The 17393-nt window shown below is 39.3% G+C and overlaps 1 long non-coding RNA gene across 1 annotated transcript in view; it reads right to left on the bottom strand.

Annotated features, from left to right (window-relative positions):
- The window catches only part of LOC106147764, a 21425-nt gene extending 8355 nt beyond the window's left edge, over positions 1-13070 (bottom strand). The window contains exons 1-4 of the long non-coding RNA XR_001232710.1: positions 13035-13070; positions 12320-12413; positions 8387-8607; positions 4295-4432 (exon numbers count right to left, since the gene is read on the bottom strand). This is a non-coding gene — a long non-coding RNA (uncharacterized LOC106147764). The remainder of the gene's footprint in view (positions 1-4294; positions 4433-8386; positions 8608-12319; positions 12414-13034) is intronic.
- Positions 13071-17393: the final 4323 nt, after the last annotated feature.

Genomic DNA, 17393 nt, shown 5'->3' with positions numbered 1-17393 from the left:
TGTTGTTTTTGTCCAAACTCTGGAGATTTTATTCAGGTTATAAGGAATAGTAAGTATCTGAGTATAGGAGGGTAAATTGACAGAAGAAATTGTCAAGTAAGGTGCAGTATGGGAAAGGCTGGTGCTGCAGGTGGTAAAAAGAATTTACCACTAATAGTCAAGAAATGTAGAAAATGTAAGAGTTTATTGTTACACTGCAAGAGGGCAGCAGGTAAGTCCAAGAGAGGACCTCAACATCAGGGGAAAGGTTGACATTGTTGTATTTGATTTTAATGTAAGGAGGGAATCTGGAAATGTCATCCCAAGGATGATTTCATCAGATCACATGGTTCCATTGTTGTCCCTTTCAGTTCTGAGGACAGCCAGGTGTTGTTCTGAAGACGGATGTACTGCTTTTGTTCAACAGGGTTCAGTGCCCTTGACATTACCAGAAACAGTCCATCTGAGTAAAATTAGTTGACAAATGTGTAAATATTGACTAATGTCAGTGGTCAAGGGGATCAGAATAAAATATGTATGTTTGTACTGGTAAGGGACTTCTGATGTTATATTGGAATACAGGAAGAAATGGTATTCTTTCAAATATGACAAATGGTTAGATCATCTAGTGATGTATGTCTGGTTTTTGTGCATAGCTTAAAAAGGTGGACAACTAATGTTCTACTACAGACACATCACTCAGCTGCAATGTGGTCTTTCAAGAAACAATGGTAAAATAACCATGATTCCCCACAGGAATGTCATAAAGGAAGTAATATTAACCATTAGGTAAGCAATGTGAGCATTAAGATTCAGAACACTTGAAAATACAATGAGAAGCAAAAATCTAATTTTAGCTTTGTTATGGTTTAGATCTGGGATATTTCCCCCAAAGCCTCATGCATTTGGAAGGTGACTGGATCACCTGAATATAATCATATAAATGTGCTATTAGGTGGTGGGCTCTGGACAGAAGAGATGGGGCACAACCTGGGAGGGTACATCTTCCTCTCCAGGCTTCCTTTTTCTCTATACTTCCTGGCCACCACTATTGGGTAAATAATATCTCTTAGTTATTGCAGGCTGATCAGGTCTGCAGTCTCCCAAACGAGTGTATGGTGAAGGCTAAATAAAAAGAAGCAAATGGAATGATTTCAGGGCTCCAGGAGGATCAAAGCCCTCTCACTGAATTCAAGATTCTCTCAGGGCAAAACCCACAACCTTCTCTGGGTGGCCTGTATTTATTTAGTTATCAAAAGAAGGGAGGGGAGCACTCAAGCAGGGTAGAACCATTGAAGGACTTCTCCAAGTAAGGTATTAAGTTAATATACCCAGGAGTGAGATGCCTGCGGCTATAGTCTTTATCCAGTTGAGATTAGATCCAGGTATCCTTGGCTGTGATCTTGTCTTATCCTTTGAGGCTTTCTGGTTTTATCCGCCACTCCAGGCCTTAGTAGGGATTAGTGACCCACAGAGATTCACTTACTATGAGTCCGCTGCCCATCTCCAGACAAGGAGCCTAGGCCTTGGACAGACTCACAGGTAAACATGGAAAGTCAATTGCTTAACTTAAGTCCTGCTCAGGGCTGCTTCATAGTGGTCTCCATCACATCATGATGTGAGCAGTTTTTCATCTACTCTGTACTCTGTCATGCTATTTCTGCCTTGTGATATAGCAGAAATATAACTCCCAACCTGCTAGATATCATATGCACCAATTTCACATCCCCTGACATCAAAGAATGAATTCCAAAGAACCACAGTTGTTAAAAGTAGGAAGGATTTACTGTGAGGGCTCCTGAGAGATGCAAGCAGTCACAAAAGCAGGTTGCTACCAAGGTCCTTTGTCAGGGATAATTTACACGGCAAATTCACAATGTGGGTACAACATGGGTCAAACTACAACCCACCTATAGGGTTACAAGTATAGCTGCTTAGCTAATATTGATTCAATAGGGAAACAAGTTACATAGCAAGGGTACATGGAAACAGCAAGACACTTTTGGATAGAGTGGGTTTGGATGCTGTGGTCAACCACCTGGGTGACTGATGCCTATCTAGACTTTCTGGACCAAGTTGTGCTAATTATAGTACAATCTCAAGTTACTGTTTGTTCCTTAAGGAGGCATGTAGCCCTCGCCTCTGTATTGTTGTGGCAAACATGTTTATGTAATTGAGTCACCCACAGAGGCTTGAAGCAAAGACAAGCAAGTTTATTAGCCTGCAGTGGGCACCCTGTATATGACCGAGCACCAATCCTGAAGGGCAGGAGGGGAGAATATTTATACAGTTTTAGTACCAAGTCTAGGGGAGTGATTAAGGGTTTTTTTGATAAGATTTAGTGCACACACAAAAAAACTTCTGCAAAACATGGGCTTAGTTGTGACAAAGGAACAAAGGTGTTTGACATTTTACGTAGGAAACAAGCAGTCTTATGACAAAGCACAGGGTGGTATGGGGTTAGGTAACTATGACAACATTTACAAGAAACAAATTTAAGGAAACAGGAACTTAAGCTTTAAAATGGCACTAGAGGGGCCAGGGATATAGCTCAGCAGCACAGCACCTGCCTGGCAAGCGCCAGGTCGTGAGTTTGATTCCTGGTACCAAAAAATACATAAAATAAAAAAAGAAACATAAAATGGCACTAGAGTACAAAGTGGTGTAGATTTGGTCCCCTTTGCCATATCAGTATCTCTTTTGATACCTGGCCTTCATTTGTACCTCCAACCACAAATCTGATATCTTTATTTCTCACTGACTTCCTTGAGAGCCCAGTCCCTCTCTGACTATACATTAAATTCCATCTAACTGAGCTGCGTTTAATATCCCTGTCTTAATTACTTTTCTTGCTGCTGGGACATAATACCAGCTACGACAAGTTAGAGGGGAAGAGGTTTATTTAGCTCACAGTTTGTACAGGTTTCAGTCCAAAACTGATTGGCTCCAAGGCAGGGTGGCACATGGCAGAGGAGCAACAGTTCATGGCAGGGGAAGATATCAAAAGCAACAAGAAGGGAGGGGAGAACAAGCCCCTTTCTTTCCCTTTATAGTGTTTGCAAAGCTACCTTCCCTAGGGCAGGTGTAGCACTTACACCCTTAATCCCAGCATTAAACCATGAATCAATCACAAACTTTAGATTCAGATGTCTCTGAAAAGTCTGTCCACATGACTGCATGAGGCTTTGGGGGGACATCGAGACACAAATCATAACACCCCCACCCCTAAAGAGCTATCCATACTTGTGATTAGGGAGAATGGGTATAGTTTCAATCTAGCTGCTTCAAGCTGAGAAGGGTTGGTGTAGGGTAGATTACAGTCAGGACCTTCTCCAGAAGACCTAGGATAGAAGTCATGTTGGGATTTAGCAGTTATGAACTCCCTTAACAGGGCTGACCTGGTGGATCCTGGTAAAATAAGCCTGGCATATTTGTTGTTGGTTCCATCTGCATGATCCTTTGGAATTTGGCAGCCTTTAAGTGAGAATAAACAAATTTTTCCAAGAGATTAAAGGACATATGGCCAAAGCCTGAGCATTAGAATAGAAAGTCACACCAGGCAGAAGTGCCACACTTAGACACTGCTTTTAAGGTGTTAGAATAGTGACTGTAACCAACAGTCTCCTAGATTCTCTCTACTGATGGAAGTTTTCTGTAAATCCAATATTTCTTTGTCACAAGTGCCTCCAGTTTTCACTGTCAGAAGATACATAGTTGATGCTTTTTTTTTTTTTTTTTTTTTTTTTTTTTTGGTTTTTCTCCGGTACTGGGAACCGAACTCACGACCTTGTGCTTGCCAAGCAGGCGCTTTGCCGCTGAGCTAAATCCTCAGCCCCCCTAGTTGATGCTTTTGAAGGACAGTTTTAGGTAAGGAGTTTACAGACTCTTGTTCAGCTTTTATAGTTTCTCACTGAAACACAATAATGGTCAGCTACAACTGTAGCTAGAAATTGCCAGCAGGGGTCAGTGATTGGAGCCCCCTTTCTATATCTAGCTATTATTACAATGGTATTATTTTTATACATCTTTTGGTTATACTTTTCTCCTGTGTGTTTAAGATCAAGTTAGAGTGAAACCTGTTTTAATCAAAACTAACCTCTTGTTATCTATAAAGGTCAGTGAAGGCTTTTCAGGGGTTACTTTTGGAACCATGTACAGAGTCTCTCAGCTGCTCTCTCAGTGTCAGCAGCCACAATCATGTTTGACCATGTGGCTTTTGGGGGAGTATGCAGACTTTTTTTTCTCTGGTATCCCTCCTTTTTAGCACACTGTACTTGTACAACAATCTCCCTGCACAGGAGATTGGATGACTCACCAAAATTGTAGGATCCTCTAGAAAAAGCCACCTATGTCCTGGGTCCTTGTTGGTCTTAGAGGTGCAGGGACAAAATATTCAGTCCTTTTAGCCCAGTTGTCTTTCTAGCTCTGGTCTTCAAACCTCAGCTGTTGAACTCTAGGAGAACAGTTGAAATATATAATGTGACTAGGGTATTGTTATTTCCTTACCAGTTATTATTGTCTTAGAAGATGAATCCCTGCAGAATGTTAACAAATAACAATTATAAACTTGTACAGAGAAAACAAGGTCAAGGGAAATGTAACATTTTAGCATAACAATCATGATGACATTATAATATTAGAACTATTACATTTATTATTATCCTGAAACACATTTAAATGTCCATTTTTGTACAGAATAAGCTTTTAGTCTATTGTCTTTATGACATGAAGAACTTTTACCTAAATTTGTCATTCTTTAATAGAGTGTCACCTAAGAAGAATGCACCTCTATAGATATACCTTATAGGTTATCAGTGTCCAACCTTCAACTGTTAGAGTGACACTGCCCAGATTGTACAGCTTCTGAGCATCTGTAAGTGTTACAACACATACAAGACAAACACATAACAATCATAAAGCACAAGCCTTCAAAAAGTATCCACATCACCTGGCAGACTGTCTCATAGCGTGTACATTTCATCACAAACAGCTGGGACAGAAGTAAGGGAAAACCAGATGCTTGAGCCTGAAAAAGTTTATCATCATAAACAACCTTAGCTATAAGTCATCAGTGTAATAAGATGTCTTTTCAGCCCTGATTCTTTGAAGGACTGAATACTTGTGAAACACAAATATACCACTAAATATACTGTGAGGTTAGAAAGAATTGACATAGAAGCCACATAGAAATCTTCATGTACATTTAGTTTCCACTCTTAAGACAAATTTTAGACTCCTTCAACAGGTTTTATAACATGTAACCATATTAAAAAGAAGTAAAGACATCTTTACAGTTCTGATAAATTTAGGAAACAGTTTTAATGAGCACAAATAAACCCACTGCCTAATACACAATTGTATCTCATCTATCCAACAACAAAAATACCTGTCTGATCAAAGCCAACAAATGTAGATCAAGTTTAAATGTCAGGATCAAACTTAAAGCAATGTAAAATTTTGATTACTTTAAATGTCTAAGGTCTAAAAACATATAAAAGAGAGCACCTATTAGTTATTTTGCATGTACTAAAATTATGTAGTCTTAACTCTATAAATTTAACTTCAAAGCTTAGGCTCACAGCATAGGTGTTTACAGAATATATATATATATATATGGTATAAGCTATGTCACAAACTAAGGTAATAGCTCGTCATCCAAACAAATTAATCACTAAAAAGAATTCACATGTTGTTATAGCTTGTGTCTAGATGTCCTCTCAAAGCCTCATGTGATCATAGGTGGGTATCTTTTCTCTCATTTTTCTCTCATTTCTCTCATTGCTGGGACAAAATACCAGACACCCAAAATTAGGGAAGGAAAGGTTTATTTAGCTTACAGTTTGTGGAGGTTTAAGTCCATACTTAGCTGGCTCCGAGGCAGAGTGATACATGGCAGAAGGCAAACATTCATGGCGGCAGACCACAGCAAAACAGCAAAAGCAAAAGGGAGGAATGGCAGCAAGCAGCCTCTTTCCCTCCCTTACATTGTAAACAGGCTACCCCCACCCAGGGGGCACGTAGCACGCACATACTCTCCATGCCCTCCTCTTCCACAGGCTCAGGATGTACACAAAGTAAGCACCCTGGCTCCCTGCTGAATCATTTAGTCAAACCTCTAGACTCTCCAAGTTGACACAATGTATCAACCATAACAGTGGGGCTTTTCAGAGATGATTGGATCTAGAGTGTGTAATGCTGGGATTAAGTGTATGATGCCGGGATTAAAGGTGTGTGTGATCACTAAATTAGTCCACTGATTGGTTTGACATAGTTCTGATTGTGGATAATGGGAAGACCTTCCCTGGATGTAAGTCCCATCTGCCCCATAGGCACATAGCCCGGATAGAATAAAAGGAACACAGAGAGCTGCTGTCATCACTTGCTGCTTCCTCACTACTTCACTGCTTTGCTGCCTTCTTCCCACCATGAACTGTTTCTGCTCTGCAATGTCCTTCTGCCATGCCACCCTGCCTTGGAATCAGCCCGCTATGAAGTAAAACTTCTGCAGACTGTGAGCCAAAACAAACCTTTCCTCCTTTAACTTTGTGTGTCAGGTATTCTGCCTTAGCAATGAGGAAAAAGTAACTGAGACATAGGTCAACATTCAAATGCTGCTAAAAATTAAAGCTCACTTTTTAGTAACCAAAAGCCTAACAATGAGAACACAAAATACTATTTTAATAAAATATAGAGCCTTTGTTTTTAATCTAGTTTTATAATCAAGGGTTTTATAATCTAGTTTTAATCAAGAGAACTTAAATATTTTTAGAAAACCATATTGTTTGAAATAGAAATTTTAACCTTTTAATTATAGCCAAAAACAATTATTTAAGAAAAACTCTTAAATTATGGTACATAGACAATAATAGACATTGCATTTTTAAGGCTGATTTTTTCATATTATCTTGGTTATCTAAAACCTGGATGGAAATATGTTAACAACTTTAAAGACCTCTTCAGTCTTACCCTACTGTTAAACTATTTGAACCACAAGTATCTGAAATTTCATGGGTATTTATTCATCTATAAGCCAATGCAGGTAAAACTTTTGGAGGACAATGTACACTTAAAAGTTAACACATAGAAATAGAGATATTAATCTAAATCATATGTGACCTTTGTTATCAAAATTTAAGACTTGTTTTCCTATGTAAGACTTGAGGCTATCAGTCTTCATCTGTTAATGTTTTAAATAGGTTTGGGTACCCTGAAAACCTATACAAATAATTTTCCATGGAAATTTCAAAAGGAACTAAAAAAAAATGGTTGAACTCAAAAACTATTTTTCTTAAATGAAGCAGCTACAGGAGCTTTAAATGCTCATGAACACACACTGAACCCAGAGATGGACAAACATATAAAAACACAAAATAATTATTTAAAATCAGAGTGTACTCTCAGATATACTGGCCAAATTGAACTGCAACAACACTTTTACAGCTTTCAGGTTTGTAACTATAAATAGACTAGTCAGAACTTTTCTTATATGTCATCAATTAACAGAGATCTCTGAATAAGAATCAGAAGGAAAAAAACATTTTTTTTTAAACAAAAGTGAAGGCAAAGACTATTTTTAAAAAGGGAGCTATACAGGCTTCTCATTGTTCTTTTTTTTTTTTTTTTTTGGTTTTTCTCCGGTACCGGGAACTGAACTCATGATCTTGTGCTTGCCAGGCAGGTGCTTTGCCGCTGAGCTAAATCTCCAGCCCCTCATTGTTCTTTTTGTAGCCATAGTTATTTCCTAGCCACAGCTGATAGCCACTATTGCTGTTCTGGTAGCCACATGTAACTGTTCCCTCTAAAGGGACAGACTGTAGGGATCTTGTATAGGTACTGCCTGGGCTCCAGTAGGAACTGGCTCTTCCCCTTGCTATCTATCTTTTGGTCTTTAAAAATTAACAATATGATATTCATCTCCAAATGTAACAACAGCTTGTAATGCTGCCTGTTTCTCATTAGAAGTTAATGTTTTACTAAGAGCAACATCATTATCTTTCTGGTCCTGTTTATAGTTCTGAGTAAGTCCCCTAAAGCCCTCAGTGTACTTATCAGTATTGTCTGGAAACTTTCTCAGACCTTGTTTAAGTCACTGAGAGCAAAAGACTTATGGATTCATGTAGGGCCAAATTCTCTGTCCACCTCCTATAAGGGAATTATTGTTGGGGAGCTTTAACAAAATCAGGTAGAGGTGGATATAGCCCAGTAGAGGTTTCATTTAGTGTTGGCTTGAAGTCTGGTCCTTACGGCATGGAGGCCAAGGGAGGGGAACTTCAGGCTCAGTAATAGTAGATGCATCAGATTTAAGCTTAAGAACCAGAGGCATCTGGTTTTCTGGCAGTTTACATCTACACTTTGAACACAAGTCAGGATTGTGTCTCAATGCAAAGAAAGTCTGAACATAAGGTACCTTTGACCATTTTCTCTCTCTTACAGTATAGCTCCAGTTGTAAAATAGCTTTATAATCAACACTTCTCTCTGCATTGCACTTCACCTCCAGGGAATAGGCAGGCCATGCATGGATGCAGAAAAATATTAAACAGCTCCTCCTCAAAATACAAGTTGAACATTTTCCAGTGCTTAAGAATACAGTCCAAGAGAGTAAAGGAATTCAACATTGAGTTTCCCATCTGCAAAACAAGGAGAAAAGGTGCTCCTTTTAATGCCTCTTGGTTTTATATGTCTTCAGGACATCCCCTGAGGCAGCTGCTATCTGGAGAGGGACTGGAATATGGCTTGGGCTGGACTAGCCACCCTTACTGATGTGCATACATACCTCCTCCAAAAACTCACATTTCCAACTCCACAGTGTACAGTCACCCCTCCCTATATTGTGGCTCACTTATTGTGGCTTCACTGTATTGCAGGATTTAAAAAAATATATATCTAATACTGCATGGTGGAGTTTTCGTTATATCATGGGATTTTGTGGTATATAGGTAGCTATATAATATTTATGATTTCAATTATTTTTGCCAAAAAGTTTTAAAACAATATAAAAATATTAAAAATGTTAATTCAAGCATATTAAAAGAATATTAAATCAAAATAACATACTGTACAGTATGTATTTCATCAGCAGATGAATTACTGTACTGTACACAATGGAAATGCAGGCCACCACTACCACCAGCCGGAGCCCAGCAGAGCCACCTGGCCCTGTGATTGGACACACACTGAGTGGGTGCTGCTTATAGACCAGGAGGGCATGCGGCACCGCTCCCAGCCCCTGAGCCTTTCCGCCCTCCATTCCCACCTGCCCAGTCCTCCCTTCCTGCTCTCAGAGCTGAGATGCACTTCACCTGGGCGTTCCCAGGCACTGCTGCAGGTGGAAGCTGAGGCTTTGAGAAGAATGGTCTCCCCTGGAAGGTGTGCAGGAGTGTGGGAAGGGTTTATAGGGGTGTGGAAAGGGTTTATAAAGCCTTAAAACACACACACATATATAAATAAATATAATACCTTACTTCGTGGATTTTCACTTATCTTGGGGGTCTCTGGAACATAACTTATGCAATGGGTGGGGGATCACCATATTTCCAAAATCACAAGCTGCAGTTGATTCCCACTAAAATAGCCATTTTTAAGAAGGGAAGCATTGCCAGTGCAGAATTAAACCAACCATCAAGAGACTTGAGAAACTGCTTCTTAACTTTTTGAAAAAGAGAAAAAAAATCAAAGGACAAATTGAAAGTGCTCCAGCTGTATTGTTTAGGGCTTGTAAGTATGCGTGCTCTTTGAGGTAGCTCCCCCTGGTGTCACCCAGGGGTTGGTTCCTTCACCGTGTGTCAGGGTGGATGCTTTATTCTGCCAGGCATGCAGTATAGTGCTTGAGATAAGAAGGTGGGATTGTGGACAAGCTGGATAAGCAAAGATGGCCATAGATCTGACCAAGAGCAGAACCTGAACTTTATTACACCTTCCTAATAATTCATTTCCCTGTTAAATCTCCACCCCAAGCAGGGACCCACCACAGTCCTAAACATACTTCAGGGTGTGGGTAACAAAAATGCCACCCTGTCTGGGAGTTCCCCACCCTGTCTGAAAGCCCCTACCTCTTTTGGAAAAAATCTATGACTAATTAATAACTTTCTTTGAGACCCCATAAAAGTGAAGTGTATCCTTGGTTAGGGGCTCAGTCTGTGGAGCAGCCAACTTCTCTTGCTGAGGCTGCCAACGGGACAGACAACTGTGTTTCCTTCCTATAATCAACTTTTATTTTATGCTAATAGTAGTCCATGTTTGATTTCCATCTTATGGCCCACACCAGCTGCTCTTCTCCTCAGGCTGAAGTCCCCTATCCACTTTCTCTCCCCTATCCACTTTCTCTCCCCTATCCACTCTCTCCCCTATCCACTTTCCATTAAAGCTTCTGCCTTTAAACTGGGCCTGCTGTCTCGGTGTTAATTTCCATTCATCTCCGTAGCAAGAAACCATGATAGTTGATGATGGTTTTACTTTAAAGTTAACTTCTGACTTTTACATTCTTGTCCTCCAAATTAGATATTATAGTTTATACCTTGATGTCCCCCAAGAGCCTCATGCACTCACAGGGTGGCTTTGGGGGGTGATTCTGTTATGGAGTTATAACTGACTTACTCTTAGGAGGTAGGGTCTGCTCCAAGAGGCAGACTCTGGCGGCATGGCCTGGAGGAGTTTATCTCCCTCCCTGGCTCCTCCCTTTGCCCTCTGCACCTCCCGGGTGCCAAGACTGAGGCAGTTTTCCCCCACCTAAACCACTCCATCATGCCATTCTGCCTTGGAGCCGGCTGACTATAGACTGAGTCCTCTACAAACCTCGAGCCACATAAACCTGCTACTCCCCCAACCACGCTGTTTCCATCTCAGTTTTAAGCTCATTTCCTTTTTGTTCCAAGGCTTCATCCAGCCTTCAGTCTCCTGCAGCATCTGTGTACGGGATCATTGTTCACGCTGCCGTGAGAAGGTGTTCCTTCCATTTTCCCATCATCCCTCTCTTTCCTGTCCCTCCCATGCCCATGTCTCCACACCTACTTTCTGTCAGTTGGGCCTGACCAAATTTTATTCACTCTGGTGAGGCTAAATTACCCTCATTCTCAATCCAGTCCACTTAATAAATGCTCTAACATTCTATATTTTTTCTTCAAAGCATTCCCAAAAATTGCAATGAAATTTGTGTTCCTCTCTCCTAGTAAAAAAAAAAAAAACACCATCAAGTTACAGATGGGATCTGTCTAGCTAGTGCTAAATGCACACCACTTAGCACAATGTACGTCCCGAAGTAGTCAAACACCAAATATTTGCTGAATAAATGACTAAAATGGGAGTGTCCTCTATGTGGTCAGTATGCATGGGATTAGCCTAACTCTAGAAGACTGATATACACTCAGGATTTTCACCTTTGCTCCTCTCACAGCAAGGAACCAAGGATGAGGAAATCAGTTTACAAAGAATTCAACATTGGATCCTACTGGGAAGGTGCACCACTGAATAAACAATGCCCTTTTGACTAGGTTCTGTTTGATAGATTGTCTTCCTGAATGGAAAGAATGCCTGGTGAAGGGGTGCTGGATGACTGTACTGACAGGATTTTAAAGCAGAAATTGGCATGTGGTGTGTGATACCGAACACAGAGTCAGAGCAATAGGGAAAACATGATAGATGTGATAATTAACTGATTATGTCGAGTGGAGGAAGAAACGCCCAACTCAATTGGATCAGTGTAGTCCTGGGTGTGGCTGAAGAGATTTAGTGAAGGCAGAACACCCACCCAGCCTGAATGGAGTAAAAGAGGAAAAAAGATAGAAGGTTCACTCTTTTTCTTCAGAGGAGCTCCAATCTTCACTTTGGACATTGTCTCCTGGTCCAGTCCAGATCAGTTAGCCTTCTGTTATGGACTTACAGGGAGCTCCAGGCCTTTGACATTTGACTGGATCCTTCAGATCTCCAGCGTGCAGACAAGCGTTTTGCACTCTTCCACACCTGACTGTAGATGGTCACTGTAACCCTACTTTGTGTCACTCACTGACCCCAGGGATTTCCAACCTCTGACATACTTTGATTCCATCTGCAGCCCATCCATGTATCACCCATCTCTAGGAGCTGTACACTCCAAAACTATTGTTACCTTTGACCCTATGGGCACTTCTAGAGTTCATCTAGCCTTATGTTTATGTAAAGTTTTTATTTAATTTGATTGGTTGAGTCATTTCTGTGCAAGAGGCTCTTCTGAAATCTAAAATGCTTCTGCTAGTTTTCTTTTATCCCAAGGATATGGGCCAGGTATTAAAACCATCTCTACTAGTCAGTAGGACACAATACCCAACACCCACAGCTTAAAAGAGAGAGGTTTAATTTGGTTTATACCTTCAGAGGATTCAGTCCATGGTCAGCTAGCTCCAAGGCAATAACATCAAGGCAGACAGTGCATGGTAGAACAAAGCTGCTTAGTTCATGGTATCTGGGAAGCAGAGAAGAGGAACAGTGCCAGAGAGGAAGGGGCCAGGGACTAGACATAGAACACAAGGTCGCACCTTCATGACCTACACAAACACACTAGAAATAAACTCTGCTAACCCCTCCACACACCCCTGGAAGAGCCAGTCACGTTGATATTCCACCCTAATTGCCATACCATCAAACAGCAATTCACTTTTTTATTATCAAAGCTTAACACAGGTTTTGTCATTTCACTGCATAACCATGGGAGTGTCATATCCATGTGTATTCTTTAGAATATTTCTGTTGATGAATTCTAAGTTATAAGCTTTATTATATTAAACAATGAGTGCTTAACAGGAAAAAAATCACAAAAATAAAGTATGGTATTTTTAATATGTACTGAATTTACTAAAAAGCATCAAAATTTCCAACATGAACAGGTTGTTTGGTGTACAAAGTCTAAAAAAGAACATCAGAAGTAAATTCCTATATGAGCGACAATGAAAATACCAATAGCACTCTACCAAAAAACATCTTTACTTCAATTATCACACCTAAGGTAGTCTTCAAACATGAAAACAGCACATTCTATACACACATATCACTTATACTGACAGCACATGTTTTTTGCTTTCCTCACCTTTTTGTAGGACATACTTGACATGTGGCTGGTCTTGTTGTTTTGTTAGGAGGTTCTTATTATATTATGCAATCTGTACTTAACAGAAACATAAAATATCCATAGAATAAATTATTAAATTCTGAATACATATTGCATGTTTAGAATGAACACCAACATTTTCACATTAGCCATGTACTTCTTACAAAACCTAAAAGATAACATCAGAAATAAAGGTATACATGAACTAAAGTGAAAATACCAATGGCACTCTACAGAAAAATCTTTATTTCAATTATCACACCTAAATAATAAGAAAATAAGATGTTAATAAAATAAAATATCAAATGTGTAATGAGAGCTTAAAATAGACATCAACATTTTCACATCATCTCTGTTGCTTAAAAAGCTTAAGAGATACATCAGAAATAAAAACCTATGTGAGCTTCAATGTAAACACATACAAAAGTCCTTCATGGACAGAATATTTGCTTCATTTGTCACATCCAAGGCAGTCTTCACACATGACAACTACATGTTCCATGCACACGTCTTGCTTACACTGACAGCACATGTGCTTAGGTTTCCTTTCCTACGTGGCAAGCCATTCTTATCACCACTCTTCCTTTCTGTTTGTCAGGATCTTCCTACTATGTTGTACAATGTGCGCTTTGCAGGGAAATAAGATATCAATGAAATAAAATATCAAATGTGTAATGACTGCACAGAGTAAACAACATTTTCACACCAGCTGTTTACTTGCTTATAAAACCTAAGTGATATCATCTGATATAAAAACCTATGGGAACTACAATGAAAATATCAGTAAAAGTCTACAACAAAAGTAATCATTGCTTCAATTTCATACCCAAAGCAGTCTTCACACATGAAAATTTCATATTCCATATACAAGTATCACTTACACTGATAGCATGTAGATTTGTTTTTCTCTCATGTATTGTAGGCCACAGTTGACATTTCTTTGGTTTTCTTAGTAGGTCTTTGTGATGCTGTGTTTGCCTGTTCACATGTCAGCTCACTGGTATGGTCCACAATTTTTCTGCATAGTTTTTTCTCTGTTGTAAATGATCTCTTATGAGGTCCAGTGCAAATCCTCTAAGAAAATTCTCCATGGTATTTTGCACTTGTTATTTTCCTTGTAAACTATCAAAATGTTTATTCCATATATGTTTAGGACTGAGCAAAAACACAACCATTGGCAAAAGCTTTGTGTTTCAAGTGACATTATAGTTGTGGCATAACTCATCAACAACATCTACTCCACCTTTGGTTTTGCTGTAGAAAGTTTCCATTTCAGGCTTATGTTTTGTCAAAATTTCCACATCCGTATTTCCATCATGGTGTAATGTTGACATCAGCAGCATTAGTTTGCTTTTCTTTGCCATGTATGAGGTCAGTGTAAACCTTTCTGAAATCCAAAGATTGTATTATACAATTCTCTGTTTTGAAATTGTAACATTTCATTTGGAATTTCTGCTTTATTCTTGTGGATAGTTCCTGTACTAATCAACTTGAGGTCTTTTAGCAAATGTAACATCAATTGCTGTTACGGTTTGGGTCTAGATGTCCTACCAAAGCCTCATGAAGTTTTAGATGGGCATTTTTCAGAGGTGGTGTAATATAGAGTGTGTGATGGATTGGTGTTGCAATGCTGGGATTGAGGTGCTGGGATTAAAGGTGGGTGATTGCTGGATCAGTACACTGATTGGATTGGCATCACCCTATTTCTGGTAGACTGGATACAATATAAGGGACAGAGAGAGGCTTGTCTCTGTCTTCCCTGGCTTGTTTTGATGTCTTCTGCTGCCATGAACTGTTTCTCCTCTGGAATGCTCCTCTGCCAAGCCACTATGCCTTGCAGCCAGCCAATTAAGGACTGAACCCTCTATAAATTGTGAGCTAAATAAACTTTACCTCCTTTAACTTTGGGTGTGGGGTAGTTTGTCTTAGTAATGAGAGAAAAGTAACTAACACAATTGGAAACTGGTAAACCAATTTCGAATGTCACATTACAATTACTTTGGTAGATGGGAGCAACAAATCTGTTCACAACATCATTTGGTTTATTACTATGAGAATGAGGACCTGATGGCTGAGTTCCAGAATAAATGTCTAAATTCAAAGCATAGTGTCTTTGCATCTATAAGACCATAAGTTTTTATGCCATATTTTGACCCATCATTTTTCCATAGTTCTTTTACATTCTTTCAATCACCATGAGAAATCCTTGCAAAATACAGCAGCCATATGAATGCTTTCAGTTCATCTAATGAGTTATCATAATAAATACATTTTTAAATATAGCTATTGGTGCAGAGAATGTTTTACTTGCACTTCAGCCTTTGTGTATTTTACAGCATCTTGTATCACAGAGTATAATGTAGTGCAGATCCTGGTTTGACACTTTTGCACAGTGTACACACCTTGCCTTTCATCATACCAGGTAGGTAAATACAAAGATTGCTTCCTGTAACCTCAGGAAAGGTACTGAGATGCACAGCTGGTTACTATTAAAGTAAAGTAAAAGTTTACAGTAAAAAAGTAAGGAGTATGTATGTGCCACCTTCTATTATGCTTGGATTATTGTTTTGTGTTCTTTTTATTTTCTTTTGTTTTTTTTTCAGACAAGGTTTCTCTATGTAGTTCAGACTGGCCTTAAATTCACCATGTAGCTCAGGCTGGCTTCAAATTCATGGCAATATTCCTGGCTCAACCTTCCAAATGCTGGGATTACAGGCATATAGCACCAGGACTGGCATGTTCTGGTTTTTAAAAATCTTATCAACAATCAAAAACCAAAGCAATCTGTAGTGTTAGTATGTAGCTCAGTGGTAGAGAGATTGAATTGCACATTCCAGGTCCTGGATCTAGTTCTCAGCACTACAGAAACAACAAAGAAAACTACAAGTAGTTTTTAAAATAAAAATTGGTTAAAAAATTTATATGTTTAGAGGTTTAGTCAGAAGGAGGTGGGTGAGAAGTATAAGGGGAATAAAAAGTATCAGGATGTGTTATGTACATATACCTACTCTCTAAGATCAATACACACATGTATTAATAAAATAAGTGGAAGTAAACAAAACAGACCATAATATGCACAAATATGACAGAAGATAACAGGCATAATTTCCTGCATCCTTCACTTCAGTCCTCTAGTATTGACAGTTCACTAGGCTGTAGAATTGTCAGGCAGATTCCTAAAGAATTCTGAAAAAAACAATTTAGCACAAGTTCTCATAATCTTCATCCTTCCAGAAACTTGACATCATGAGCTCAGTCATCACTGAAAGAAGCCACACATTTCAATTCAGCTAGCACCTCTAGTCAGCAATTGTATAGGAAGCAATCTCAGGGCAGGTAAGCAGTACTATCCACAGTTTGGAGACTGACTTTCTGCTCTCTAGGATTCCTGGAGAATGAGACTTGGGCCTGTAGTTTCCAATTCCAATAATGATACAGGCATCCAAATGAGCTCAGAACTCAGAACAGCTGCAAGCCCCATCTAGTGGCTCCCAGTGACAGAGTGAAGCTGCCAAGTTCAAGTCAGCAGTAGGTCAGGGAGCTCCGGAGGCATATAGACTGTTGCAGGCTGAACACATCTGGTTCCAGCCTCACAGCCAGAAACCAGCCTGAACTTCAGTGGAACTAAAAGTTCAGGCTTGCTGGGATTATCCATCAACTCATTACAAACCTATGACTGCCTTGCTGAGATTAATCAAAGTGAATATGGATGCTGTCTGCCCTCTTTGTCTACCAGTGACAGCAGAATACACCTTGAAGTGGACTTATTTTCTTTTCCTTCTCCTTTTCCTTCTCCTTTTCCTCCTTTTCCTCTTCCTCCTCCTCTTTCCCCTTCTTCTTTCTTCTTTTCTCCTCTCTCTTTCAGTTTGGTTTTTTCTTGATTATTTGTTCTTATTTTTATATTAGTGTTAACATGGTTTCTAGTTTTTATGTTGTTGCTCTGTCATATTTTTGCTTTTATTTGTTTCTTCTCTCTTTCCCTCCTGTGTTCTTCACCACCTTCCAAAAGTTCCTTTGTCCTCTAGCTTTGATTCTAATCTCTTCCTTTTCTTCTATTTCTCTATTCCCCCAATCCTCCAGCCCTTTTAAAATTTTCTCCCCTGAGTGTGAAATTGCCAAATCAAGGGCTTATTTACTGCACACAGTTTTCTGGCTCACTTTAGATTTTGTCATATAACCACAAATCTAGTACATATGGTTAAAGCTAGCCAATTAATAGTTACCAGAGTTTTCTATTTTCTAGGTTATGTTTGATGCTATTGTTATTGCTGATTATACCACACTAGCTGAGGTGACATAATTCTTCGAATCAGTTGTTCTTCCTGTTCTACAAAGATA

Source organism: Chinchilla lanigera, unplaced genomic scaffold (genome assembly GCF_000276665.1).
Source record: "Chinchilla lanigera isolate Chin_1 unplaced genomic scaffold, ChiLan1.0 scaffold00009, whole genome shotgun sequence".
Lineage (NCBI taxonomy): Eukaryota > Metazoa > Chordata > Mammalia > Rodentia > Chinchillidae > Chinchilla > Chinchilla lanigera.
Note: the sequence above shows the minus strand (reverse complement) of the source record. Positions and strands in the feature narration are given on the sequence as shown.